Raw genomic sequence first — 27,211 nt, forward strand, 5'->3', positions numbered from 1 at the left:
GGGACTTCCTAACGACATGCCAAGTGACTCAGATGCTGAAAAAATCATGAAGTATAATTTTCCGGAACTGAAGCATATCACGATGATGTCATTACGGTCCAAATATGGAAACATGATGATGGGCGCGTATGGAGACAAACGACTCTTCACCGACCTCGAAGAAGACTTGTTTCTGGCCCTTCTCGGCAAAATAATGAACACTTCCGTCGAACAACTTATGACGACCTACGTAGGTATTGATCGCAGTGAATTAGAACAATCAGCAAGAGAGCTGAAAAAAGTCCTAGACTTCAGTTTTGGCCTCGGCCGTGGCGGGGGTCATGACAAAGAACTCCTCACGAGAAGCTTTTCGGGGTAAATCCGAACGATAATGACTCGTCTCGTCCCGTCTTGTCCCCACCCCGCCCCGCTCACCCCGATCCGAACCGACCCGCCCGCTCTGTCTCGGTTCAAATCCAGTTCTGTGCGTGAGCACTCCGAAAATCCGTCCCCTCGCCGCAACTGCATGTGAACATGAGACTGCTTCACAATCCGCGTAACTTTATGCTGGCACGCTGGTGCTGGCCTGTAATTCACCGTGGGGGACGGAGTTCCATGTTTTTGCCGAGGGAAATGTGTGGCGTACAAGACTGGGTTGACGATAAAAAGCAATAACAGTATCAGTATTTCCGTTCTCGTTCTCACTATTTTTTGCCTCCTCTTTACATACAAAAACTCAGTGGGTCTGCCTTTTGGTTCCGAATGCCCTTTGAGGACGATTTCAGTTCGAAGAACAATAAAATTACCTTCGCTGCTAGTTTTGGTGATTTAGTTGAGCATGGGAACTGCTCTGTGACACATCCTCCACCTTGCTCTCCTCCCATGAGGAGAACGTTCATTTCCACATTGTGAAAAGGATCATGGCTTTTTCCGTTTGCACTCACCCCTGATGCTGTTTTCTCAGCCAGACTCGTCGAAGCTTGAGCCGTTGCGATTTTTGCGTCCCGAGCGTTTCTTAAACTGGCGTTGGAGTTCCAGGACTTCTTTACCCAGCTCCTCCTTTTTGCTCCCTGCATTAACCGCCCGCGTCTCTGCACTGGCCGCTTGCGTCTCTGTCTGGCCGCCCGCGTCTCTGCGCCTGTCGTCTTCCACTCTCGCTCTTCTTGCATATTCTTGGCCTTCTCTTGGAAGGCTTTGGATTCCAGCATTTCAGTAGCAGTCAAATTTAAGTACGAGAAGAAACCCTAGTCAGCGGCATCCGATTCATTGTACACTTCTTTGTGATACATAGGTTTTGAGTTGGGAGAGGCACTCGACTGCTCCGTATTCGATGAGCTGGATCGTCTTGCCCGGGCAGTGACCTCGGGATCTCCGTTGAACATCTCTACGGCGCCTTGAAATAGGAGCAAACCAACAATAACGCATGGCCGAGGTCCTTTGAGATCGCGTATGATGTAGTGTTCACACTCCATAGCAGTGGGTAGGGAGAAACGCTTGGAAAGGGACGAGTATCGTCAGTAATGAATTGGCGGAGAACGCGGTCCAACAGCCATGTCACCAAGTCACTGTGTTATCCCGGATAACTTATCCAACATGGCATGCCAGTTCTCGCACCATCGCAGAGGCTTCTGAGACAGCTTCAATATCTTTTGACTTCGTGGCTCGGTGCCTGAGCACCAAACTTTTCCTTGTCAAAAATTTGGACTGGCTCGTGGAGGTAATTTTCAGGTAGAAAATGTCACAGATCTGTCATTGCAAACGACCAATGGGTTTCAGATTTATGTACCAGTCAGTGACCCAATGATGTCATTCCGGAATTTTCTGAGTATGATATATATTTTTGGTTACACCAACGGCACAATATGCTTTCGAAATGTGACCTCTTGACCATGTGAATGTCGGTTTCTCCGAGTCTATCGCACTATCAACATCACCATCTGCGTTCTCGTCGATCGTACTACCGACACATTGCCCACCCCCTACATCAATTTGAATGCGTTTCCAGGTGTCCGCGTCACATTTTACTGATTACGACCGAAGTATGGAGATTGCGCGCAAGGTCAAAGCAGATCTGCTCCACGGACTGCAGGGTGCTCCTTCGCCGTGCTTTGCATGTGGCACCCCAGACGCAAAGAAACCAAGTATTCCTGTGATCTTCACTCTACAGCAAATCAATGCACGGGCCTCTGTTGACACTGGGCATATTGAAAACTCGTTCTTGAAGTTGAGAGAACCTTCCTCCTGAAACGTTTGCCTGTGTACTGCTTGTCGTGACAAGATCTGCGGGTGGAAAGTAACTCGCAATTCACGAAGATTTGGATTTGCGGCCAGACGAGCTCTCCAGGCCTGGAAAACAAGGTGCAGACCGAAACCGAAAAAAGCAGGGGTCAGGCTATGTTGCATCGAAGTATATTACGCCATGAAAGTGTGCCCTCTAGAAGCGTTCTTGGACATCCGAATAACAGAACGGATCTGACACAAAACGGTTATGCAAATATCAAATTCGATGTATGTGCGAAAATAGAAGCACCTATGGAACATGCCCCCATGGCCCTGCCAGGCACCATTTCTCGTTTCCAAAACATTCCCGTGCACGAACCGTTTTTCCCACATTATCACGTCGACCCCTCCATGCGCACTTTCAGGCCCACCTGTGGGAAAAGGTCCGATGACCTAGATAGCGTGGTTAGATGTTTGCCCGATTGGGGCGGAGGAAGGTCCTGTTGGGCCTTTCGGGTTGACCCTCTGTGGGGTCAGGTTGGGGATCGGGGAGTCCGGTTGGGGCTGAGCTGTCGTTCAAGTTGAGGTTTGTTGTGGGGGTGGATGGTGGTGCATCCTAAAGTTTACGAAGTTCGTCAATCTTATATACTACTCTACAAGTAGCTGATATCTGCCTTTTTCGTAGTAAAAACCCCGATTTCTACTCTAATGTGCCCATATGTACCTCTAGAAGGTGTTTCGCCATTACAAATAATCATGGCGACGGAGCCGTGCCGCAGTTGTCGCATGTTAGCAATGCAGGAGAAACTGTTTCTCCTAAATTACACAATTGTTGTAGCCAGTAATTACACTACTCGTCGCCAGCCGGAATAATTCACACCACCCACCCACTCGTAACACAGAATATAAATTTACCATACTGACAGAGATATTGATTTTTTTCCACCCCCAACACCGGCGCACGAGAAATATTTTTATTTCAATTTCCTAACAATTCTAGGCAACTGACCAACCGTTCTGTTCCAACCCGCTAAATGCTTCTGTTTTGATCCATTTTCGTCACTTCGTGCTTACCCATGCGCATTCATTCAACAGTGCATCGCCTTTACATTTGCGCCCGATTTCATCAGTCATGTAGGGTCATAAAACTGATGCCGCTGCAATTGCCCCCACAAACTTCATTTCAGAATATGCCTGCCTCCCAGAACCGTTCTGTACGCACCCCCAAAACACTACAGCACGGCACGATTTCCGTTCTGTATGGCAACCTGCCCTGCAGAACCGTTCTGTGGGGCATCCCCCAAAACACTACTGCACGGCACGATTCCCGTTCTGTATTACAACCGGCTCTGCAGAATCCTTCTGTCCGGCACTCCCAAATACTTTCTATCGTATAGTTTGTGGGCGCATAGTTTCGTGTGTAAGTACGTCTGAAACTTTGAGCATTTTATGGAACCTATAGTTTGAAGGAAAGCAGCGGACCAAACTGGAAGCCTATTTGGTCGTTTCAATCTTTCCTTTCGCCAACCCCTAGAAAAGACCAATTAGTGGTCTACTGTAGTTCAGGTCGGCCTCCACTGTAAGGTGTCAGCATCGGGGCTGACAGTACACGAAGTACCCGTGTGTGCGCGCCTCCTTCCCGGTAGTACACGTGTGCACGTGTGGAGGCGCTGTAGAGCGTCGGACTCTACAGTAGCTGATCTAATTGTAATCTAATTCTGAAGTAAATCGGATTTACTTCAGAATTAGATTTACAATGGGGGGGATCCTGGGGGATTCCCCCAGGGAGGGTAATGCTACATCGTCGTATGTGCGATTTTGGTACTGACTACGGTATATGGCTCAAAACGAATCTTGCTGGGCGGTGTTGACGGCGCCAATTTTCCGGTGGGACGATACGTTTTAGTCCGATTTACACGGCGGCATCTCCATACGCGCTGAATTCGCCACATTGCTGTTGGCAATTTCTGACCCTAGTTTTGGCGACGGCGGCGCACAGCCCATAAAATGTCAGTGGGCAAAATTTAATTTTTGCTGTGTGCGATTGTAGGCGCACAGGCAATATTTTTAACTTCATATTTTATCACGTATCGTGTCCCGCGTCTCGAAAGCTTGTCAGATGCTTAATTCGTATCGTGCTGGGGGCCATATTACAGCAGCCAGATTTAGTGGCAAGGCCTCATATTAGACCAACAAGATATCGACCTATTTAGACTCAATTTAGACATTCAGCTAAAGGCGCCCAATTTGGTAGTCGCGCATCGGGTGCCAGGGGTTACCATTTTCCCCCTACAAGCAATTCCAATCATTAAACGAGAAGCACTACATTTTATGACAAACGAAGGATACCAAGCGTTGCTTCTGGAGAAACATAAATAGAGTTACTCGTGCAGTTACCCACACTGAACCAGATCGATTCCTAGATGAATGGCCCTCCACATTGCAACCAGTACGCTCAAACTACCACCTCATGTCTTCTTGACCCTCATCTACTCACTTCCGCAACTAAAGGCGCCATAATTATACCAAACACCTTTTTCTCTCTCCCAGTGCTACAAAAGATCCGTACCCCTTTTTCATCTACCTTGCACAACTCCGACATTCATATCTTCACGATGACTACACCTATACCCATGTCCGAACAGACGCGCGTTCAGGTGGGCTGAAATTAAGCGCAAATTTACTTCGGTCTGACGGAGTGCGCATTGGCCAGAAAAAAATCTGGAAATTTTTCAAAGCGCACAGGGCCAAATTTGATTATTTTATCATACCGGATGGACGTCGAAAATTGCCGACATGCATCCGACGGCAGCCGTTGGCCGGATGGACGTCATCCTCGCTGTCATGTCGCGTCATTGATCCCGTTCGTCGCTGTCACGATATCATTCGCGGTTCCCCTATTCACGCCCCTGAATCCCGACGCGCATCTACTGGCTGGCGCTCCTCGTAACGCGCGTCTATTGGTTCACTACTGATCTCACTTACTCTGTCCGTTCCACTCCTTCCCCCGCCCTGAATGACCACATGCTGTATGAGACAATCTCATCCGCGCGCTCTGTGGAACCACACCGCTCCCCTTCCGTACTCCTGTTGCCCCTCCCCCAACGCGCCCGCCCTCTTACGACTATCCCTATCCGTTTAGGGAATTAGGGGGAAGAGGACGTATATACTATAGATTAGGGCATTAGGTGCTTAGGGGTGGTTAGGACGGTTAGGAGGGTTAGGGGTGGTGAGGAGTGGTTAGGAGATTAGGAGGGTTAGTAGGTTATGTGGTGAGGTGGATTAAGCGGTTATGTGAGTAGGTGCTTAGTGGTTATGTGATTACGTGGTTATGTGATTATGTGCTGAGGAGATTACGTGATTACGTGCTTACGTGCTTACGTGATTATGTGATTACATGCTTACATGCTTAGTGTGCTGAAGTGCTTACATGCTTAGGTGCTTAGGTGCCTAGGTGCTTACGTGCTTAGGTGGGAATGATGTACTTAGGTTTACTTTTGTGTACTTATGGACTTAGGATGCTTCGGTACTTAGGTGAGGGGGTGGGCTTAGGCTGGTGGGCCTAGGTTGGGAGGTGGGCTTAGGTTATGGTTGTGGGCTGAGAGTTGTGGGCTTAGGTTGGGAAGTGGGCTTAGGTTGTTGTTGCTGGGCTTAGGCTGGTGGGCTTAGGTTGTACGGATGGGCTTAGGCTACGGGGATGGCGACAATAAATACCTATGGGGACGGCGCTGAAATCCAATCCAGTGTAAGCAGTGCAGTTTGTGGTCCCAGTGTCCCAGTTGTCCGAGTTAGTGGCTGACAGTGTCTGTGGTTGCGAGTTCGATTCTAAGTCCGGTCCGAGTCCGATTGTGGGGGCCCTGTAAGGAGCAAGTTGACTGACTGAAGCGGGGAGTGTGCCACGTAACGACGGTGTGGTTTAGAGTAAGCTTTCTTTCTGTAAGTTGCGCAGATGTTGTTTTGTCATAAGTTTCTGACGGCGTTACGAGATTAATTTACTGATTTCTACTGTATGATCAACTGGAAACAGCGCTTGATGCGCAATTTACACCATTGCGGAAAGGGTGAAAACAAACCTGTACGGTGTGGGGTGTACTGCAATCAGCTCTTCCGCTTCAATACTCAATTTCTTCTTTTTTTATTTTTTATTTTTTATTGTCACCCACCCACCCGCCGCTGCCGCCCCCGCCCGCTGTCTGCACATCACCCTGCACCCCACCGTCCCGTCCCGTCCCGCCTCACCGCGCCGCGCCCCCGGCCCCACCCCGCCCCACCCGCCCCCGTCATCGTCGTCGTCGTCGCATCGCCGTTGCCGTCGTTGCCCGTTCTCCTCATCGCTCGCTCGCCCTTCGCCTTCGCCCGCCCGCCCGCTCGCCCGCCCACCCGCCTGCCCGCGCCAGCCCTATCGTGTGAATACAATACCCCCGCCGCCGCCGCTGCCTGCCCGTGCGGGCCCCCCCGCTCACGCCGCCCGCCGCACCGCCTTTTTCCGCACCTACAGACAGACAGACAGCGCCGCCGTCCTCCCCCATGCTACTGCTTACGCGGGCAGGCAGGCCAAATGGCACGCCCACCCCATCGCTTCTGTCCCCCTCCCCCTCGGCGCCACCCCCCCTCTCCTCTCATTCTCCTCGCGTCCCTATTTCCATCCTCCCCTCTCACTGAACTGAACCAACCAACTCTGTACTACTGTACCATTCTTCTCGCGTCCCTAATTCCGTCCCCGTCCCCGCCACCCCTCTCTCTCTCATTCTTCTCGCGTTCCGATTTCCGTCCTCCCCTCTCACTCAACTAACCAACTCTGTACTACTGTACCCTTCTTCAAAATTACCGCGACCTACCCCGCCGCCGCCGTCGGACGTCAGGTGCCGATGAATCGCATTTTGAAAGCAAGCACGAACAAACGAAATGCACTGCGCGTAATTCGGTTTCCTCCTCCGGTTCGGTTGTGAGCGTGGATATTTTGGGGAATGTTGTCGGGGCGCGAACGGTTGACGCCGAGAAGGAGAAAGTGGCTAAAACGCGTTAGACTTGAAGGGAAGGCAATGTCATGTCATCATAGGAGGCAGAAATCCGCAGTCGGTCATTGCATCGGAGCGGAACCTGGGGCAGCTTTATCGAGTCTCTGCGCTACGGCGTTCAAGTGGTTTCTGTTTTTTTTGGTTTGGTTATCGCCTCAAACCCAAAACTGAACCATCCATCCATCATACTTCAACATGTCGCAGTTGGCTTTTTCGGTAGACGTGACACAGAAGAGACAGATTGTGCAACAACTGAATCATAGAAAATGAGGAACTTGTCTGAAGAAGGCAATCACCACCTGGGAATCTGTTGTCAAGGGCAGGGCTGGCTCAAAGAAGACAGGAGATGCATGACTGAGAGATGGGCGTCTAACAAGCGTGAAAATGCTCGTTTCTCCAATGCGTTGGAGAAGCAAGTCTTCAGCTACAGATTGGATGAAGCGTGTGAACCGCGTGAGCGTTGGTGCGATTACGTGTAATCGCACAGGAGCGGGTCGCGTTGTTGCCTGTACAGTACTGAAAAATTTCCGATGTGTAGAGCCCGTCGTCCTGCGCCGTCGCCCTCGCCGTCGCCGTTATCGCTTTCGTCGTCGACTAACTTACTGCGCATCAATTTTGAAGAGAAAGGAGTTTACGAGTTGGTGAGTCTGAGCTGCCACGATGACATCATCCGCACCGTCGTCCAGTGACGTCATTAGGATTATCATCTCCACGGATAACCACTTGGGCTACCTGGAAGAGGATCCTGTTCGCGGCGATGACTCCTTTCGCAGTTTTGAAGAAGTCCTGCAACTGGCCACTGCCAACAAAGTCGACATGCTCTTACTCGGCGGGGATCTATAGCACGACAACAGCCCCTCTCGCAGTACCATGTTGAAAACAATTCTTCTTCTTCGCCAGCACTGTCTGTCTTCCGACGGTGAAATCCTTCTCGAAGTGCGCTCCAACCCTGTTGCTCTCCCTGCCGCTGTCAATTCCATGGATCCCTGTGTTGCTGTTTCCCTGCCAGTATTTGTCATTCATGGAGGGCATGACCAACCCACAGTCGAAACAGGAACAGGCCGTGCACGTGCAGCCCCTACTTCCCCTCTTCATCTTCTCGCACAGGTTGGACTTGTGACATATTTCGGTCAATCGCCGTGCTCCACAAGCATTGAGGTTGCCCCGATCCTCTTGCAGAAAGGACAAACAAGGTTGGCGCTGTACGACTTGGGAAATGTACGTGATGAAGTACTGCGTGAGAAGGGGGTGAAATGGCTTGGTCCACAACTGCAGCAACAGCGCCATTTGCATTTGCATTTGGATGTGGAGGGATGCCATAAAGACGTTGATGAACTCAACGACCGTGTACCCTGGTTTAATGTGTTTGTGCTTCACCAGAACTGCGCTACCGGCAGATCGTCGACGAGGGGCATTCCAGACACCCTATTGCCAGCCTGGCTTAATTACGTAGTCTTGGGGCACGAACACGAGAGCAAGCCTGACGTCAGGCGATCGAAACCAGTAATCGTGCAACCAGGCTCCACAGTTGCCACTTCACTGTCCGCGAGAGAGGCCAAGCAGAAGCATGCAATTTTACTCGAGATACACAAAGAACAACTCGTCAAGCATGTCCCCATCCCACTGTACACAGTGCGAAATCTCCACGTTGAAGATATTATTCTTTCGGCACAGTCAGGGTTGTCCCAGACAGATCCGGAGGGGCTGAACAAATTTTTGGAGGATACTGTCAACGACATCATCGAGAGACAGCAGGCTTTCTTTGATCGGGTCGTAGCGATCTTTCGAGGTCGTCGTGGCGCTCCCAAAGACGTGGTGGTCCATGGAGTGCGGTATCCCCCACGTTCTTTCTATACTGAAAAACTTTGCTCCATAGTCCGGCAACCACTCATCATACTGCGAGTAGAAACAACCGGCAAATGGCAACTGCCCAATCCCACAACATTTGGTCAGACTTACATTGGTCGAGTAGCATCACCGGGAGATATGCTACAGTGTTACAGAAGCGAGAAGGAGAAGAAACTGAGAAGACAAAATGCAAAGGCCCCATTCCAGAGGAAGGCATCTGCGATGGCGAGCCAAGACGAGGAGGGCCTTCCTCGCAGTCGTCGCCGCGGCGCAGAAATTGTCATCGTGATAAGTGATGAAGAGGAAAACACGCCCTCTTCCGTGGGCGTGAGCGAAGCTTTCCGTAGAAAGCCTTCGCCTGGAACAGCTGAATGACAACCAGATCGAGATTATCAAGCGACCCATCAAGCGATTGCTCTTCGCGCGTTTGCCCGCCTTTTTTTGCTCGTGGAGACGACGACGACGCCGCTGCAGCACTTTCATATCTGTCTGTCTCACTCAGTTTTCAGTCAATTTTTTACGCTGTCTTGCAGAACCGAGTTCTGAAAAGGACGAGGGAGGCGAAGGCGCACACGTTGTGGGAAATTCCCATGTCCAGTAGGACGAAAACAGCGGAGCAGAATGCGTAGCAAGTCATTTGAGAAACTGTTCTACACTACTGTACGAAACTGAGGACAACATATGTGTTGCGTGTCATGAACGGCATTGTATTGTACACGATGCCAATCACAGGCTTGCGGTATTTCGGGTACTGTTCCCGGATGTCTATATAACAAGCGAAGCCAAAGCCCTAGTAGACCTAAAACCTTACGACGATTACTTTATTTCCAGCTCACCATCCAACCTACCTCGTTGTCCGCGCTGGCGAGCTGCACACACCGTTCGTGTGCAGTTTTTTTTTGGGGAATGCTACGCAAAAAAACCGGAGATGTCATGGTCATCTCCCCTTTCGCGTGATCCTCCACGTCGGCAGCACCAGTGGCTACGGCAAGTGCGCGGACTAGACTCCTTGCCGTTTCCACGTAATCGGTATGGTCAATACCGACGTAAGTCGATCGCAACTGTTCGGCGCTGGTGTTCATTTGCTGCGCCATAATGTCGAGGAAAGCAGCTTCGGTGAGAGTTGGAAAGATTTTCTTTTCGCGAAACGACTTCATCATCATGGTGCCATAGCTACTTCGCAGGGTCATAACAGTGCAATCCACCAACGTAGGCTCAGAGACACTCAAAAACCGCTTGAATGTCTTGGTAATTTGGGGAGAACGCAACTCGACACCACTCTCCGAATGGACAATGAGGGGTTTGTTCGACATGTCGCTCTCGTCAAGGCGTGCGGCCTTCAAAATTTGAGGACGGACAACAGCACAGTGAAACTTAATATACGGCAATATGTACCCAGGAAAAAGAACACAGGGCATCGCCAGGCTGCGGCGAGTCTTCTCCCGCACAGTGCGCAATTCCAGAAACCCTTTAACTCTCGCCATCTCCGACATGTCAACCAGGTCGCTGTCTGAGGGAACCTGCAGTTGGGTATATACTTGCGGACGCTGTCCACCGCCGGTCAGTACCAAAACGTTGATAATGTTAATGCACCATTTGTTTTTGAGGCGGTCATCTGCAAACATTGTCTCTGTGGCGGAATCCTCACCTACATCCGCCCGGAAATCGTCGAATGACGTCATGATATCGTCCAGGGACTTTCGAATTCTTTGCTTACATCTCCGAAAGTCGTCGGGCAAAAATAAAGCGGCGCGCTCTACTCTGTCATCAATCACTTGGCGATCTGTCGTCCTTTGGCGTCCCAATGCCTTTTGCACGTTGTATATCGCGCGGAGATGTATCCGCGAACGTTCAGCATCAGCTCCCAAGATTGCGTCCCTTCCCTCAAAGTAAATTTTTGCGTGCTCCGCCACTTTCTTCAGGCAGAAAACTTTCGTCATGACAGTTGTACATACAGTACGAATGCGGTAGTGCGAAACTAGTAGTTCTACTGTGCTCCGGTCGCAAATAGTCGTGAAGAGCACGCCGGACTCCCACATCGATTCAAACTCAACCTTTTGACACATGACGGACAAGCGCAGCAACTGCCCTGCCGCCATGCACACTTGCTTCCAGGAACCATTCTTACCGCCTCCTGCAATTTTTGGCTCATACTCCAAATGGAACATTTCAGTGAGGTCGTCATTATTTTTTTCAGAGACTGGCACTGATTTGTAGGCGGGACGGCCTTGTCCAACTACTGTCTGTGTCTGGAGGGTGGCTTCCTGCGATGAGAAGAAATTCGGATCACACCGTACCAGGCTGTGGAGAGTGCAAGCCCAGGCATCTTCAGTTGACAAATCTAAAGCTCCAATTGTTCCTGACATGGGTGCGCCCTTTCTACGGCGATTGCGGCCTCCACTGACACCGACGGATCGCATTTGAGGACGCACGCGCGAGACTCTTGCGGCCAAGACATCTGAATGTTGCTTCTGAACCGCCTCTATGTCAATTCGTGCCGTTTTGAACCGGGGGGCCTTTCTGCGTGTTGTCATCGTCATTTTCGGAACACACGGGGCTGTCGTCCGCAAATAAGGGAGGGGGGGAATGGTGGCTGCACTGTGACGCAGGGCTTCTGGCTGGAGAGGTGTGACTGGAGAACACAGGTCCGGTTGACAGGAGCTCTGTGCGTGGGGTGTAACGTCCTCTGCCGTGCGTTCCACACGGTTTTTGTTTGTGGCTTTTTTTGCCTTTTTGTTTTTTTTGCGAAGCTTTTTCCCTTCGGATGTGAGCTGGGCACTTTCCGATCCATTCGCAGCCTCTCTTTTGCGACCCATGTTCAAGTAATGTGCGGGATGATGGGAAAAAAGTTGGTGTGGAGACGGGCCGGAAAGTGGATCAGGGGGTGTGAGGGGGGGTGGTGGTGGTGGTGGAACGGCGTTAAAGTACAAAGGATAAGGAGCTGCAAGTGGTAGGGCATATAGAGTACAGCGGGATTAATGCAGTGAAAGGCCGCAGAGCTGGTCGGGGTGGCCAGGGAAAAGGGCGGGCATTTTTGAAAGCAGTGGGATTGTGCACCCACAGCAGTCTCAGAAGTCACCCAGCCACCGTCATGCTACAGATACACTACTTGTAGTGAGAAAATAAAGCAGCACGCGACTTGTTGCCGCGATGGAGCCAGCAGATGCCACTCTTGTAAACTTTGATCGCTCATCGTCGTGGCCGCACGAGCTGGCCACCGTAACATTAGTACGTGATCCGTATGATCTGTCTCTACCCGACGGTACACTACTCCCATTCCCAGCCGTGTAGCGGCACCAGATCATCAGAAACCGTATTCCATTAACCGTTACACACAGAGAAAATGCGATACTGTGTGGCGATGGGTGAACAAATTTCACCCATCGCTTATGATCAAGCATCGCTTGAGTACTGTAAAGGGGACAACGACAAAACATTATTATGAAGAAGGTACTCTTTCGCGGAGGGGGGGTAGTTTTCCGTCAAATCGGATGGGTTGAGGTCGGATGAGGTCGAGCAGACAGGAAATGACTGGCGAGTAGCGCGATTGAGGATAGAGCTGGCGCCGCGAAAGGAGTGCGAGCAGATACAGGGTACGTGTATTTACTCGTGGTCTAACGAGAACAAATGTCACCCATCGTTTATGATCAAGCAACTTGCTGGATCATAAACGACGAGTGAATGATTGAACGCTTGACTAAAGGGGACAACGACGAAACAATATCATAGAGAAGGCACTCCTTCGCAGAGGGGGGGAGGGGGCTTTACCCGTATGCAAAGAGCGCACTCTCAGACAACGTAGAGGGATGTCAGCGCAAGGGACGTTCTTTGGCGTTCGCACTGGCGTTTACGACTGTGAATGGGCACTGCAATGAAAAGAGCGTGAAGAAAAGGAGTGGAAACCCTGCACGACCTGCATTGTCATAAGACTGTACTTGAATTAAAAAACCTCACACCGAATGCTGTATGAACGAAAATAGTCACTTACAGTAAACGCACAGTGTATCACCCCTCCATCTCCGTCTCCTGCATCATTGGGACGCCACGTCTTCACCCAACGCGCCGCCACTCCAGCATTCCCATGGGTTGAATCCCTACCGGCGCGATTGCCGATCCTCCCCGCACCAAAAAAACCCTCTATCCCTGACATGGAAGCTGCACCAAAAAAACCCTCTATCCCTGACATAGAAGCTGCTGTCTCCCACCGACGTGCGAGTCGCGGCAGGCTTCCCACAACCCCGTGCGGCGCCATCGCCGGCTCCACCTCCTTCTCCGCTCGCAACGCAGAAGCCGACTGGAAGGCGTTTCGCCCTCTGCAATCTATATACCTAGACTCCGAGCTCCCCGTTATACGTCTCGCTGTCGCCGGCCACCCGATCTCCGACTACTTTCAGCGCTGCAAAACGGCGCGTCAGGCCCGGTCTCGTGACCTCGCCTACGAGATCGAGCAGATGTTCCCCCTCGCCGCTGCGAGGCACGTCACTCGTCTACGCCAGGTGCTCAACAAACGCTCTGTGCCTCATGAGCATACCGCTTGGGTAAAGAAGGCTATCATTACCATGCTGAAAGCACCCATAGCCGCGTTTCTCGAAATTGCGGATATGCTCGCGGAAAACGCGATGCAGAGTGTTGGCAAGCGCAATCATCATCAAAGGATACGTGTCGCCCTGAATCGTATGCTCATGTATCTGTCAGACTGCTGGCGGTATACGATGGATCATGACACCGCGAAAAATGCCGCCCAGATGCTCCAGGTTTTCAGCCCAAGTGATCCTGAGGCTCATTTCAGATTAGCTATGAATCTTGCCATGTTGTGCAACGGAAATCAAGCTATTCGCCCTTTCTTTCATTACTGTGTCTTTCTTGCTAACAGAAAAGTATGCGTCATGCATAAAGAAGCTACTGTGGTGAACAAGTTTGCGCAGGGGCTCTCGTGTCATTACTTGGTTGAAACTCCCGACCGACGCCGCCCTGTGCTAGAGCTAGAAAAGCAACGCTTCGTTGCTCTCCTCATCAAAGCCTTGTGGACTCTTCTCGGAAACGATTTAAAAATGGGGACAGACTCTGTGCGACGAATGCTCCTTTGGGAATCCGCTGAATCCTTCATGCAGCAGAAGCGGAGTGTATCCGCCGAGGAAATGAGGAACGTCGTCGGTGCTATTATGTTTGTGCACCCCAGATGCAGCGCAAAGGGCAGTGCCGGAGGAAAACTGCTTCCGCAATGGGATCTCGCAGACTTTCTTGTCGGCCGCTTCCTTCACATCGCATGCGTGAAATACTCACAGACACTGCATGCGGTGTACACTGCGATGCAGAAGCGCAAGAAGAATCGTCGAAGAACTATGCAAAAAACGGCGCCTAGGAAACTCAAATATTGCGGACCGTGACAAGGATGTGGCCCTGGGGTATGAAATGTTCACAGAACACGTGAACATTGATGCAACTGCACCCTCCCTCGGAGCCATCAGCGTTTTAGTGCAGTACTGGTCTAACTCGCGTGCTGCTCCCTCTCCTGCATTAAAAATGAAGCCTCCAGATCGAACGCTTAAGGCCCTGCAAGATGTGAGCGTAGCATTTGAGAATATCGAAAAGCTGACGTGCACCGGCCCTCTCGCCAACCACATTGAGAATAAAATCCGCGGTGGGCATGGGGGACGCATCCCTGCTATGCCCGAAGACTTGACGTTCTGCCATTTTCTACCGTGTCAGGATCAGGACATGTTCCACCAAACAGCGTGTCATGAGGTACCTCTGGCATCCATTCTTGAAAAGACGGAAGAAGGGATCATCATGCCAGCTGTCAAGTCGATGTGTGATCAATCGAATGAATCACTCGTAGCCATGACTGCGCAGCTGCATTTAGAGGAATTTAGTCTTCTTGCAGCGAAGGAAGTCATGAGTCCAGACAGTGCTGTACGGCTCGAACGTCCTGCCGCATGCCACTTGGTGTGTATGACGATCCGAAAATGTCGGATTCAGATGCTCGTCAAGGCCTTGAAGAAGAAGAAGAAGAAGGAGGCAGGGGGCCGGCATATTCGGAGACTATCAGAGGAATCGAGTTGTGAGCAGGCCGAAGAGGAAGCCGGCGGCACTGCCCAAGAAGGCGAACCGCATCCATCACTGGGACCGCCGAGAGCATCCATTGCTGAGCTAGAAGATGACATTCACGAAACGATTACCCCGGGCGGACTCGGTGCGCAGGTGAGGAAAAGGCAGCGCATTTCGGGTACTTCCACGGCATCTCTCGTGCCGTGACCTATGCCCGCTTCCCTGACAAATCGGAGCAGTGCGCAGCATTTCTTGGGAGACGCTACAGTACTTTATAATTAAAATTGGAAGCTACAGCTCGCATTTAGAAATAAATACTGTAGTGTCCATTAGGTCCAGCTGTGCACTGCGGTCAACTGGAATTAGGAAAGAGACAACAAATGCAACGCATGCTGGGTCGCGATCCGTAACTGATGAAATACTACTACTACACATTGCATCGCTTTGGCGGAGGTAAAGAGGCTTTTCAAATTAGGGATTAGGGGTTATCACCGTATATAATATATGTATTCAACCATTGGTAGATTGGTAGATTGGTACGTTGGTAGTTTAGTCTATTGGACCATTGGTGCATTGGTGCATTGGTAGTTTAGTATATTGGACCATTGGTAGTTTAGTGCATTGGTGCATTGGTAGTTTAATATATTGGGACATTGGTAGTTTAGTGCATTGGTGCATTGGTACATTGGTAGTTTATTACATTGGTACATTGGTACATTGGTACATTGGAAGATTGGGTTTATCATTTGAATGGGTTTATCATTTGAATGGGTTTAGCATTTGAATGGGTTTAGGATTGGATTGGGTTTAGGATTGGATTGGGTTTAGGATTGGATTGGGTTTACGTTTGGAGTGGGGTTTACGTTTGGGTTGGGTTTAGCTGTGCCCTGGGTTTAGTTTATGATTGGGTTTCGCTATTGATTGGGTTATAATCATTCTGGGTTTCGGCAACGGTGGGTTTTACATACTGGGATTACGTACCGTCTCACTGTCACCCTGTCACTGTGTCACTCTACACCCCATTGAATTTGGATTTACGCAGCATAATGTCGAAATCGGGGAAAAATTAATATTACCGAGGTTTCTGCGAAAAGTGTTTAATTAATTATTTATTTAATTCTGTTAATGTTTTCAAATACTTGTGATTTAATTTATGACCCTCCCCGACTGGCTCCGGTGTGACCGTGATCTGATTCTCGCCGCCGCCGCATGCCGCCCAGAATTGAAATTTCTCACCACCACTCTCCCACCCTAGGGGATTATGTTTAGTTCTGGCGTCAGTTCCCGCGGGACGATACGCTTTTGGCACATGTCAGGATCGATACGTAATGACAAAAAACGTATCGTCCAGGCCTGATTCGACGTATGTGCGATTTTGGTACTGTCTACGGTATTGGCCCAAAACGTATCGTGCCGGGCGGTTTTAACGGCGACAGTTTTCTGGTGGGACAATACGTTTTAGGCCGATTTACACGGCGGCACCACCATACGCGCTGTATTTGCAACATTGCTGTTGGCAATTTCTGACTAAAAGTTTACCGACAGCGGCGCACAGCCAATAAAATGTCAGTGCGCAAAATCTAGTTTTAGCCGTGTGCAATAAGAGGCGCATGAGCAATATTATTAACTTCATATTTTATCACGTACCATGTCCCTCGTCTGCCAAGATTGTCAGATGCTCAAAACGTATCGTGCTGGGGGGGCAATTACAGCAGGCAGATTTAGTGGCAGGGCCTTATACTGCACTAACAGTGTCCTAATGCGCATGTACGAATTACACAATAAGGCATAAGGTAATTAATTTAATTTATTTGAATTACACAATAAGGCGGAGTAATTTATGTCCTGAACATCAAAGCTTTCTAAGTTATTTACTGCGCGAAATTGAAAAGCGCCGTATGCAGGTTTCGATGATCGTTGCCTCAACGACGCATTTTGGACGGATGTGTCAGAGATGCGTTGGGGAGGGATGCGCGCACGATGCGTTCTGGAGAGGTGCGTCTAGGATGCGAGCTGAGGGGGTGCGAGAATGATGCGTTGGAAGGGGTGCCAGAATGCTACGTTGGAGAGGGGTGCGCTCGTGATGTGTTCTATAGGGGTGCGCTCATCATTCGTTTTAGAGAGATGCCAGAATGATACGTTCGAGAGGGGTGCTGCCACGACGCGTTCTAAGGGGGTGCGAGATTGATGCGTTCGGGAGGGGTGCGCCCATGATGCGGTCTGGAGGGGCGCGAGAACAATGCATTTTGGAAGGGTGCGAGAATGATACGTTCGGGACGGGTGCGCCCACGATGCGTTCTGAAGGGGTGCCAGAATGATACGTTCGAGAGGGGTGCGCCCACGACGCGTTCTAGGGGGGTGCGAGATTGATGCGTTCGGGAGGGGTGCGCCCATGATGCGGTCTGGAGGGGCACGAGAACAATGCATTTTGGAAGGGTGCGAGAATGATACGTTCGGGAGGGGTGCGCCCACGATGTGTTCTGAAGGGGTGCCAGAATGATACGTTCGAGAGGGGTGCGCCCATGATGCGTTCTGGAGGGGCGCGAGAACGATGCGTTTTGGAAGGGTGCGAGAATGATACTTTGGAGAGGGCTACTCGCAAGACGCGTCTTGCAAGGGGCCTGAACGGTGCGTTTGCATGTTTCTTTTCTATTTCAGCTACTTCGGTAGTAGATGGCCGTTACGAAAGCACAAGTGTAAATTTTGTGGGGTTGTTTGTGTAGTGGAGAAACAGCAGAACGGCACAATTGGTGAGCATAGCAGTTGGATATGGCGATAGCAGTTGGATATGGCGCGACGTAGAAGATGTATAAATGAATGATTCAACAAAAACGGCGGGTAGTGATCGCACGGGCACATAGAAATGTGAGGATCGCTGTGACATGTGAATGGTTCCGTTTTCGAGAAGATTGAAGCTTTCTATCGTTGAGAGTTTATTGAAAATGTGGTCCTAATACTGCAGTATGTGGATATCGAAAACTTCTGGCAGTCCAGTTGGAGAAGACCTTGATGTATGGCCCAAGCCAATCGTCGTTATTCTCGTCAGCGGACTCTATGGATGCATCCGAGAAGATGACGGCTAAGTCCTTCTCAGTGATCCGGGCCGGGCGGTCACGGAGAACGGAGTTGAAGCGGCAAAGGATTTCGGAAGGGAACAGGTTTTCAGCGATCTGTTGCTGGAAAGAATTCATTCGCCAAAGGTTCCAGGCGAGTGATATCATAGGACGTAGATCGCAACGACCGTATTGGCCGAATGTGGGGTGAAGTGGTTGGCCAAGGCAGTGCGAGAGGCGGCAATCATAGCACTTGAGAGGGACTTTTCTTGGGACGGGGCAAGACGGGACGAAATGGGTCGTAGAGAAACAGGCATAGCAGCTTCTTTCCATGAATGAACAGTCATTCTGAGGATGTTCCGTACCGGAACGGCGGGGAGAAGCGTGGCGTAAGAGACACGTCGTCTTGGTTAGGAAGAGGAATTGAGTTACTAAATGAACCGTGGATTCGGTGTCAATTGCCTGGAAGTGACTAAATGGCAACAATAGGGGAGGTGACGGGGAAGGGAAAGGGTTTGTGAGAACATTAGGTTGGGTGTGGCGCGCCATACTGGGAGAAGTTCGTAAGCTCTTGAATGAATTTCTTCCCGATGGTGGAAGTGAGGCGGGCCGTTTGCCCGAAAGAACTTGCTTCAAAGATGGTGACGCCATCGGAAGTGACCGTGGACGGACTGGAAATGGTGCTTGCTGCATTGAAGGTGATGCTGAAGGCAGCAAGCGTTCACTTGATTGTTGTGGGGAGGAGCTAAGGATTCTTCGAACTGGAGGGGCTGGAGGGGGGTTGGTTGGAGCGGATTGCTCAAGCAAGAGAAGCATTTCATCGAAGTTGTGCTGCGTGGATGTGGTGGCTCCGATTTGGTTTTGCCGTTGAGGCTCGAGATGGTTTTGATTTTGATCTTGATGTGGAGGTGGCAACTGCGATTGCGATGGTGTGGTGGGAAGCGAATGTTGCTGAGACTGGGATTGCGAATTTGCATCCCAAGGTCTAGAGGTATCCGGTGTGTTAAATTGTGAACTCTGAGGGGTGTGCGGTGCATTAGTTGGCTGGGAGGGGAACATAGATCTGCAAACATCGCACCAGACTGCGTGCTTGTCGAAGCGACAGACACCAGAGACTTGGCCATCCATGGCTGTGTAAAGTGAATCTTTGCGGCAATCCGTGGTATTGAGGACCCAATTCATCATCTCGTTTCGGTTCGTTACTGCGAGATCATTTTCGTCAATGTTGCCCTTTTTGAGAAGGGAGGTTTCGAAGCTCTTATTGTACTGGGTTGAGTTTAGGACGAAGACGAATGCGTGGTGTCCGTCGCGTCCAGACCGGCCACTCTCCTGTGCAAAGTCGACGAGGCTTCTTGCGGCGCCAAGATGAACTGTTGCTCGAACATCTGGAACATCTATTCCGGTACCGAAGGCGGACGTACAAACCATAATACGGAACAGAGTTGAAGGTACGAGGTCCTTGGTTGTTATGATGTCGTAGAGCTCTTCGTTTGCTGTCCAGTCGTTGTGGGCCTTTTCGCGAGCTTCTTTAGTGAGGCCGGCATGATATATGAGCGGCTCGACTGCGATGCGTTGATTGGAGTGGGCAACACTTCCTTGTGCATATGCGGCCGTCAGGGCTTTGTGGAGAGAAGTTGTTTCTTGGCGCGTCAGGGCGAAAGCGATGATTCTATATATTTTGGGCAACGGCTTTGGGGCGTTGGTGCAATCGAGGAAGTGCTGATGCAGAAAGCTTACTGCATTCATATTCATGACTTCTTGTGCGGTGGCAAAGGAGCCTTCAGGAGTGCGAGTGTTTAGGCCCGGGTCAGAGTCGTCACTGAAGGTATGAACAACAAACTCGAGATTCCTTCTTTGAGAAGGCATTGAGAAAAGGAAGGCTGTGTTAATGCCGTGGCGCTCTAGAATGATTCTTCTCTCGCAGGGTGGGACGGTAGCACTGAGGAGTACACGAGGGACTGACTTTGGGATGATAGAAAGGGATCGACGCAAAAACTTCAATTCAGGGCGGAAATGTTGCCACGTGGCTGTGAGATGAGCCTCATCAATGACTACTCGAGCGAGCCTGTTAGTATCCATAAGTCGAACAACCAGCTCTTTGAAAGACGGCCGCGACAACTGTTCGGCCGTGAAGATGTAGAGGTCGGCAAATTCCAGTGATCCTTGTCCATTCTCGCAATGTGATGCGAGTAGGGCGAAGTTTGTCGCGCGCCTCATGTACTCCGATACAAGGGCCTTGAGGGGAACGACTACGATAGTGGACTTGATATTATTTTCCATGAAAGCTGGTAGAAGGACTGCCATAGACTTGCCTGATGCGGTGGGCATCAGTACGAGGGTGTTGTTCTGCGACGCGGACACAGTGGCTGTGACAGCAAACTGCGTTTGAGACATGAATTCCGCAGATTTAGAACGTGTGGCCTTTTTGAGAGCGGACAGTAGAGGCCTGACGAGGGGAGGGAGGATATGATTCGGGGGGTTATCGAGGCGAATACTGTGATTGGAGTGGGACCCTACGGAGAAGTTGTTGGGGAATTTGAGAGCAGAGGGGTTTGGCTGCAGTTGTTGCAGTTCGTTTGCTGTGCTTCCGTTGAGAGCATGAAGGAGGGGTTTCGGTTGATGAACCTGGAAGACAGGCTGCGGCTCATGTTGGGATAGCGAGGTCACTCGAGACTGGAGTTGCTGTGAATGTTGGAGGGGGAGCGGTTGTGAAGAAGCGCGGTCACTATAAAATGACGGCAGCTTCAGATGGCGGTGCCATTCATGGGAGAATTGGCGGTGCTTTGTTAGCGTGGCGGCGGGACAGTCGGGCATTAGCGAGGTAGTTCGTCCGTAGTGTTTGTGGGCGATTGAGGAGGTATGCGCAGCTTGTTGGTGTCCGGCTGTGGTGTGTTCTGCCAATATGTCATTCATGCTGCTGTGGAGCTTATTCTGACATATAAGCGGAACCATTCCACTGGTGAACTGCCTGTAATCCTTGAAGGAGATGTGAATGCTCCTGAATTGCAGGGCAGTCCTGATGACCTTTGTGACACGTGCAGGTGAGAAACGTTGGCCGTTGTTGGCGAATAAGAATGTCCAATGGGTTCTCATGGCTTCGTCACCATGGAGAGCTCTGACCATTTCGCATTCCAAAGGGCGAATGACCGACAAGTATGAGATCATTCGGAACGAAGTTTGCTTGTCGGGAAATCGGTACACCGCGCGGTTGTAACCGAGCGCGGCCCTTGACTTGCAGTAGCCAGGGTTGAACAAAATTTCGGAGTGGTGGCCGATGAAGATGTTCCGGATGTTGTTCTCCCCATTTTGTAGCCTATAAGTGCATATCTCGGTTGCTCGACCGGGAGATCCGGACGAAAAATGCATCATAGCAAGTAGGGAGTCTTGGATGATTTGGCAATGAGCGAGAAACTGCAAGACTCCTGTTTTCGTCATTCGAACACCAGCGACTTGAATTTCTCGGTCTTGGCCAGAGGAAGCAGTAGAGGTAGGGGATGGGCCAAGACCGGATGCCTCATCTTGTGTAGGAACCCTGCGCCGAAAGGAACATGTGGGGTGGACGCAAGGTGTGCGATGGAGGTAATCGGACGATGGATTCACTAGAGCATGTAGGAGATGGGCAACGTTGGCCTGCACCCAGGAAGCGTGGTGAGTGAGGGAGGAGAGAAAGGAAAAGCCAGGAGCGCGGTTCGTGGGGTCGTCACGCAGAGATAAAACGAGTCGTTGGAAATCAGGAGGAAGCTCGGCCCCCAGAAGACAGTGTTCGTAGAAGAAGTTGTCGAAAGTCTTGTGTTGGTTTGTGATGATCGTCCCCAAAAGAGGCATGGAGAGGTGGTGAGATTTGATGATTCCACAAGGGTGTTGCTTGTGAATGGCACAGACGGCAAAAGAGATTGGACCTTCCTCATGTTTTATGATTTGCATGATGACATCCAAAGTTTTTCGTATGAATGTAGCGGCAGTGTTGGCATCTTGATCGACGGTTGCGATGATGGCAGCAGCTGGATCTTGGTGGTTCTCGTTGAGGTGGGCGGCCGGAAGGGGCGTTTCTGCTACTCGGCGGAGTTCTTGAATCGCTGTCACGGAAACAGCGTATTGGAGGGCGGCAAGAATGTGACTCATGTCACCGGCTTCGGCGAGTCTGAGGGTCGGGGAAGTCTCGGCGAAGAGTGGGGCGGAACTTGCAACGACGGTAGCGGCGACAACAAAATTACGAACGGCCAAGTTGGTGAGGAGGTCGACATGCCTGAGCCCGACGAGGAGCAAGCTTTTCATGGCATCGTGAAGGCGACTGTGTAAGGCGTGGGAGAGAGTTTCACCTGGGGTCTCGTGGAGAGATGTGCGATTGAGCTCATGAAAGAAGGCGTCGATCGCGACGGAAGTCTGTTCATTACGGGAAAAGTCGGCGTCCCGTGTCTGATGGGTGAAGAAGAGGAGGCGGGCGACATGACTAGCATATCTTCGTTCTGCCACGGATTGAACCCGTCGGAAGGGCGTAGTGCCGTGGAGGTTTATCGCTTGACGAAATCCATGCGTGACGTCCCTGACGACCTTGGCGATACTTTGAAAGTATAGATGGACGCAGGGTGCAACCGTGGATAAAGTTGCTTGAACGTCCTCTGTCGTGACGGCACCCGTGAGTTGAGCTGCCTTCTCACGGCGTAAAGGCAGAGCGTCGAGGGCTTCATCAAAGTCGGTGATCGACAGGAATGTGTCGCGGAGGGCGATGCCGGAGTCTGCGTCATTTTCCTCCATTTCGGTATGAGATCGTCGACCCGGGGCCAGGTCCGAACTGGGACACGTTAGACGGGCCAGTACGTCGGCAGCACATTTGTGGAGCTCATAAGACGGGGAGTTGGGGTCTGGAGTGATGAGGTCTAGAGTTGAGTCGGTTGTTGTGTCCATGGGGAGGGGTGACGACACCGGGGCGGATTGGATGAGATCTTCTTCTTCTGAGTCAGGAATGCCGACGGGGACTTGGGAGACGGTGACCATTTCCCCGATTGGCTCTTCGGCCGTAACGGGAAAGTATTTGGTCTTGGCACCACTAAACAGAGACTGGGCGCGAACAGCACCGCGGCCAATGATTTGATCAACCTCGGTCGGCAAGGGGTTTCCGGGTGCATCAGGCGGGTGGACGGAGTTCATATGCTGTCGAAGCCGTTTCGGGGTGCCCTTGGAGAGCTTGCAAAGAGGACAGAAGTAGACTAATTTGCAAGTGAATCCTTGAAGCGGGGGGAGGCTCTTGATCGGAAGAGTGATGGCCGGATCGGGGAGGAATTGGGGAGCCTGCAGGTAGTCGGAAAGGAGCGGAGAATCGGAAACAGAGGTACGGTGGAAGGAGAGGGCTTCTTCTGCGAGTCTAGAGCGCTGTGCGGCCTGGGGAGTAGGGATGTTGTGAACGTGGCGCAAGTGGTCGCTGAAGGCCCTTGCGCTGGGGAACCCGCTCTTGCAATCGACGCAGACAAGGATGAGGGGGATGGAATGGAAGCCAACAGACAAGGACGTAGGTGCGAGATGCAGTGGCACCCGAGGATCGTTGCGGACGAAAGCGGCGGCATGCGATGGCGTAGTCATTGCGCGTGAAGTCGGGAGAGAGCGGGAAAGGAGGCGAGAGGTGAGGGGTTTCGGGGATGCGAAACGCTGGGGAAGGAGAGAAGAGGTAAAGAGAGAGAGCGGGGGGTCAGTGAGTACGAGAACCCTGTATATGTAAACATCGCGTCGAAATAAGACCTGCGAGGGGCTCATACTGAGTAGGAGACCGGGGAGCCTGGGTAGCACAGAAAGGAAGGGTTGACGTTCCGATACGTGGTGAAGTTCTACGATGATGTGGAGAATTTGGCATAGTTAGTAGTGGGTGTCAAGGAAGTAGGGTCATGAAATTAAGGGTGATTACGTGAGTTAGGGAAACACGTCGCTGTATGGCGTCAGAAGGGAATGGGGATGTGAATTTGATCTGTGGTTTGCCAGAGTCTGAATGAGGTGCAGGTTGAGCAATTTTGCTTTTGGTTGAAGTTATGAGTGTGCATCTCGAATTTGAGATTAGGGGGAGGAGGGGGATTACGGGAACACAGTTGTCCATGTACATTCCTAACAGTGGGGGCCGGTGGCTGTATACTTCCAAAAAATTCTTCGACCGACTTTCCTACGCTGACGGCTTCCCAAGTCCAGGAAAATTCTAACTAATTGAAAACTCAATATTAACATTAAATTTATAATGATTACAACATGCGCTAATTAGTAACGAAATCGCGTCCCAAGGACGCGGGGGTTTGGAGCACCATTGTCTGGATGATGGTAGAGCTTGTGCAACAATTAAATGATCATTAAATATTAACCACAATTATTTACTAATTACAATATTTCTAATTAGGGGATTAATGGAGTGGGAGATTAATTAATGTCTGACACTGTCAAGCAAGAGTTAACAGCTGACACTGTCCAGCAATTACGCGGACAACTCCCACGTACAACGGTCGTCACACACGACCTCCATTCGAGTTGGTGTGCTTGTTTATTGCATTGGGTCTATATATTTGCAGACTTATTACTGCACTCTAGGGCACTCTAGACTTCGTATTGTGACATTACGGCTTAAAAGACGTAGTCGATTCCACGATAGATTGGCAAAGGATATATAAGTAAAGTTTGTTGTTCAGTTATAGTGGGGGATTTTTCGACTATAGAGCCCTGCCGGGCTCTCAAAAATATCAGGGTACATCGCGCAGGCTTGCAAGAGCAGGCAAGGTCTTTGGTATGATATGCAATGTTCTGTCGTGGAACAAGATTTTCAAAAGCTGTATGGGTGGCCAGCCATACTGCAACTAATGTAATTTTTGCTAATTTTTTGGAGGTCGATTCCAGTATGGCTGGCCACCCATACAGCTTTTGAAAATCTTGTTGCACGACAAAAATGCAATGTATTACTCGTGGCGAATAAAATGCAAAGTACTACACGTGTAGATGACTAAAATGCAATGAAGTACACGTGGCGACCAAGACATTTATTAAATCGTAGTTAAATATTTATGTTAAGTATATAGTGTTTATGAAATGCATTAATTCATGTCCGACAGTGTAATGTTCCGCAATCGCGTCCTAAGGACGCAAAGTTTCGGGGTACCATTGTTCTAATGATGGTACTGCTCGACATTAATTAAATAGTAGTTAAATATTAAATTATTAACGATAAATCTAAGATTTTTGATATTTTTTGGGGCGTGATTTGAGTATGATTGTAGTATGGTTGTCGCGCGACAAGATTTCATTTTGCTGTATGGGTGGCCAGCCATACTACAACTTTATTAAAATTTGATAACTTCCGGAGGGTGATTCTAGTATGGGTGGCCACCCATACTAACATTTCCTGTATTGGTAATATAGTGCTGACCTGTGCCAGTGGGACGAAAACGGCTCTATATCGAACCTGGCAGTATAAGAAAATTGAAATTTCGACTTTTAAATGCCACTTTTCTTGCATCACTGCTTTCGAAGTGTGGTTCCGTGAACTCCGATACCCTCCGATCCACGAAGAAGCGGGTGTCCGTCGGATACTTTATTGCGTGGAAACTACGGTATGACCCATTGCCTGCGTCTCATTACCTATGGTGTGCTGTACTGTCGTCTGGATCAAACTACACGAAAATTCTAACTAATTGAAAACTAAATATTAACATTAAATGTATAATGATTACAACATGCCCCAATTAATTACCAAACTGCGTCCCAAAGACGCAAGGGTTTGAAGCACCATTGTCTGGATGATGGTAGAGCTTGTGCATCAATTAAATGATCATTAAAAATTACCTCAATTATTTACTAATTACAATATTTGTATTTAGGAAATTAATGGAGTAGGGGACTAAGTAATGTCTGACACAGTCAAGCAAGAGTTAATAGCTGACACTACCAAGCAATTATGCAGACAACTCCCACGTACAACGGTCCTCGCGCACGACCTCCATTGATTCCAAATTTTAGAAAAATGTCTTAGATTTTGGTTCTGTGATCAGTGGTCACTGATCACAGACCAAGGAGGGGTGTCGTACGACACCTCCAAATCTTGGACACAACCGGTTGAAACGGCAGCCCAATAATATCGAAAAAATATTTGCGTTAATAGGATGGTACAGTTTTTGAAGACCTTAATGTTAATGGAAAGTACTTCAGATAGAGCGAGTCTGGCTTTAGGGCGGTGATAATGTAGAAGGGTCTGTGGGTACAGAGCAATACTCGCGTTAATGGGATAGTACAGTTTTAGAAGACCTCAATATTAAATGGAAAGTACTTCAGATAGAGGGAGGCTGGCTTTAGGGCGAAAAAACTGTCAACAGGCCTGTGAGTAGAGCGGGTTTCGCTCGTGGCGAAGTTGTCATCGCCAAAACTTAAGATTGCAAATTTTTAGAAAATGTTTTAGATTTTGGCCCTGTGATCAGTGGGTCTGTGATCAGTGGGTCTGTGATCAGTGGTCACTGATCACAGACCGGCGAAGGGTGTCGTACGACATCGTCCTTGCTGTAAAATTTGACAAAATTTTAGATTACAAAATTTTAGATTCCCAATATTTTTAGCAAATGGCCCTGTGATCAATGGGTCTGTGATCAGTGGTCACTGATCACAGACCGGCGAAGGGTGTCGTACGACATCGTCATTTTAAGAAATATTTGCACCACAACCAAACGCTTCCAGTCCCCCAAACGGTGCATGCACCTTTCGGCCCTGCGCCTTCCAGAACTCCGATCTCTCCACAGGCAGAGAGGCTCTACTGTGAGCTCACAAGAAGACTTCGTAATAACGAACAACACTGTTGTACAATTGTCGGATCTTGCTGTCATCGAAAGTTGTGTGAAAGCCATGTACGTGAGCATTAAATATATAATGATTGCAATATGCGTTAATTAATAACGAGATCGCGTCCCAAGGACGCTCGGTTTTGGAGCACCATTGTCTGGATGATGGTAGAGCTTGTGCAACAATTAAATGATCATTAAATATTAACGTCAATTATTTACTAATTGCAATATTTCTAATTAGGGGATTGACGGA

Source organism: Chondrus crispus, genomic scaffold (genome assembly GCF_000350225.1).
Source record: "Chondrus crispus Stackhouse genomic scaffold, scaffold_225, whole genome shotgun sequence".
NCBI lineage: Eukaryota > Rhodophyta > Florideophyceae > Gigartinales > Gigartinaceae > Chondrus > Chondrus crispus.